Here is a 2,500-nt window from a genome sequence, read left to right on the forward strand (position 1 = left end):
GAACAGGTGGAAGAGGTTGGCGACCATGCGGACGCAAGTCCGAAGCGAACACCTCCCTTAGGTAGGCATTAAGAGCTATCGTTATATCCTCCCTGTCGAGGAATCTCTTTGCAAGCTCCCATAGCTTGTATGCTTGGTACGCTCTTGGCGGAGGTTTTGTTGTTAGACCTCTTAGCTCAGCCTCAATCACCTCACGGTGATTTACCTCGGGGATGACCAGGGAGGCGTCCTCAACAGCTTGCTCCCCAATGTCGGCTAGCACCTCCTGAGTGCTTCTTGGGTAGAGTCTGTTCTGTAGGTCTTCCACCAGCCTCTTGTAACCTTCCTGCCTTCTGTGCGATTTAATGCTGTGCAGCGTGCGGTGCGGAAACGCTCTTAGTAGCTGTGCATTGATGTCCCGGACCTTCTGGGATCTTAATTCAACCTCCTTAGTTGCCATCAGGTACTCCTCCTCCTTTTTCCATCTGGGCTTGAGTCTGGCCAGATTCACATCTTCGTTGTATTCTTCAAAATGCCGATGCCGGCGATGCTGGCTCAGGCCAATCTTGCTACCAAAGGTTGCAGTACATTCTGGACATTGGAATGTCGTTGTCATGGTTGATATGTGGCCTGTCATATTCGCGTCAGCCGGGGCGGCATTTTCGGAACAGCCGGTAGCTGCTCCGTTCTCAGAACCTTCCTCTGTGGGCTTGTTGCCCGAACGCTTTGGCATGCTGCTCCTTTGAGTGATTTCTCCGGGGGGCGACCCGCAGAACACAGGTTCACCTCCCTCGTCCTCGTCATCGGACGAACGTAAGTCGGGTGGAAGTACGAACTTCCTCCTGACCCTAGGTCCTACCCCCGTAGACATCCAGACTGACCCCACATGGACACTGTCAGCAGAATCGCGCGCATTCGCCGCATCAGTGCCAAGGGGAGCTGGTTGACCGGAGGGGACCGCAGGGGTTGCACCAAGAACTGGCTCCCCTGAATCAGCGTATGAAGCCACGTTTGAACTTGGCTCCTCCGCAGCATCAACAGACGCTTGGTCAGGTAGGGAGTTAATAACCCGCCTGTCCTTAGGCCTTGCCCCTGTCATTACCCAGGCTGACACCCCATGGCTGTCGGCTGAAGCGCGCGCCTTCACCGACCTACCACCAAGGGGAGCTGGGGAAGCAGAGGGGGCCATATGAGCATAGCATAATGTGCCTTCAGTGCGTTCAACCCACGTACAAGCCGTGGCCGTTGGCTCAATAACCATTGGCAGTACTGTGGCATGAATACCGTCCTGGCCTTTAGGGTCATTACCCTCAGGGCTCTCGGGTTCCATCAATTCTGCAATAGTTTCAGCTCGTTCACATCCGTGAACATCAACATCGATGCCTTCAGATCCCTCTTTCTCCGCATTGTGTTCTCTCGCTCCTTCATTCCCTTCAAATTTGCCTTCTGGAGCTTGCGCCATTTGCACATCTTCATCCCTATGACGCATCCTTGCTTTATGAATTTTCAGACCCTTCTCTGTGCGAAACGCCTTGTCGCAGACCCAACACTGGAATGATTCCTGCCTGGGGGAACTCCCTCCAGCGGTCGCATTGGAGCGCGCGGCTCTCCTGGCCTCTCTCGGCCCCACGCTTGGTGCGCCTGTCACTCGGCAGGCGTTTTCATCAGGTTTTCTGTTCGCCATAAGCCAAGCGTTTGATAAGCAACCAAAGAACAGTCTTTGGCGCTCAAGGTTGCCAGTATCGTTGCACCGGTAAAGGTGGCAGGGGGAACCACGAGCAGGTGATACTTGGACTTCTCCCCCCACAAGAGAGTCATAGTTACTCCCGCCGTTTACCCGCGCTTTTTTGAATTTCTTCACTTTGACATTCAGAGCACTGGGCAGAAATCACATTGCGTCAGCACCGATCAACGGCCCTCGCAATGCTTTGTTTTAATTAGACAGTCGGATTCCCCCGGTCCGTGCCAGTTCTGAGTTGGCTGTTTTCTGCCGGCCGAAGCAAGAACCTCAGGCGCGAAGCCCACGGAAAATGCACAGCTGTGGCTTTCCACAGGAAGGTCCCGACGCTGGTCCGGGCTCGGCCGCACCGCTTTTTACGGCGGCGAGCCTCGCCCAGTCCCGGTGCAGTGCCGTTCCTGCTTCTGGACCCCAGCCCGACCGGCTCAGCCCTCAGAGCCAATCCTTTTCCCAAGGTTACGGATCCGTTTTGCCGACTTCCCTTACCTACATTGGTCTATCGACTAGAGGCTGTTCACCTTGGAGACCTGCTGCGGATGTGGGTACGGTCCGGCACGAAAATCACACTCCCTCACTCGGATTTTCAAGGGCCGACAGGAGCGCACCGGACAGCGCAAGAGCCGCACTGCTCTACGGAGCCACCGTCCCTATCTCGGGGTGAACCCATTCCAGGGACTCGATCTCCTTACAGAGAAAAGAAAACTCTTCCCGGGGCTCCCATCGGCGTCTCCGAGCTGGTTTGCGTTGCCGCACTGGGCTCCGAAGAGCCGATCTCCGTAGCCG

The 2,500-nt window shown here is 55.7% G+C and overlaps 1 pseudogene; it reads right to left on the reverse strand.

The window, feature by feature from the left end:
• LOC142794722 (large subunit ribosomal RNA) overlaps positions 1-2,500 on the reverse strand; it is an 8,314-nt pseudogene that overhangs the window by 3,807 nt on the left and 2,007 nt on the right.

This window comes from Rhipicephalus microplus, unplaced genomic scaffold (genome assembly GCF_043290135.1).
Source record: "Rhipicephalus microplus isolate Deutch F79 unplaced genomic scaffold, USDA_Rmic scaffold_486, whole genome shotgun sequence".
Lineage (NCBI taxonomy): Eukaryota > Metazoa > Arthropoda > Arachnida > Ixodida > Ixodidae > Rhipicephalus > Rhipicephalus microplus.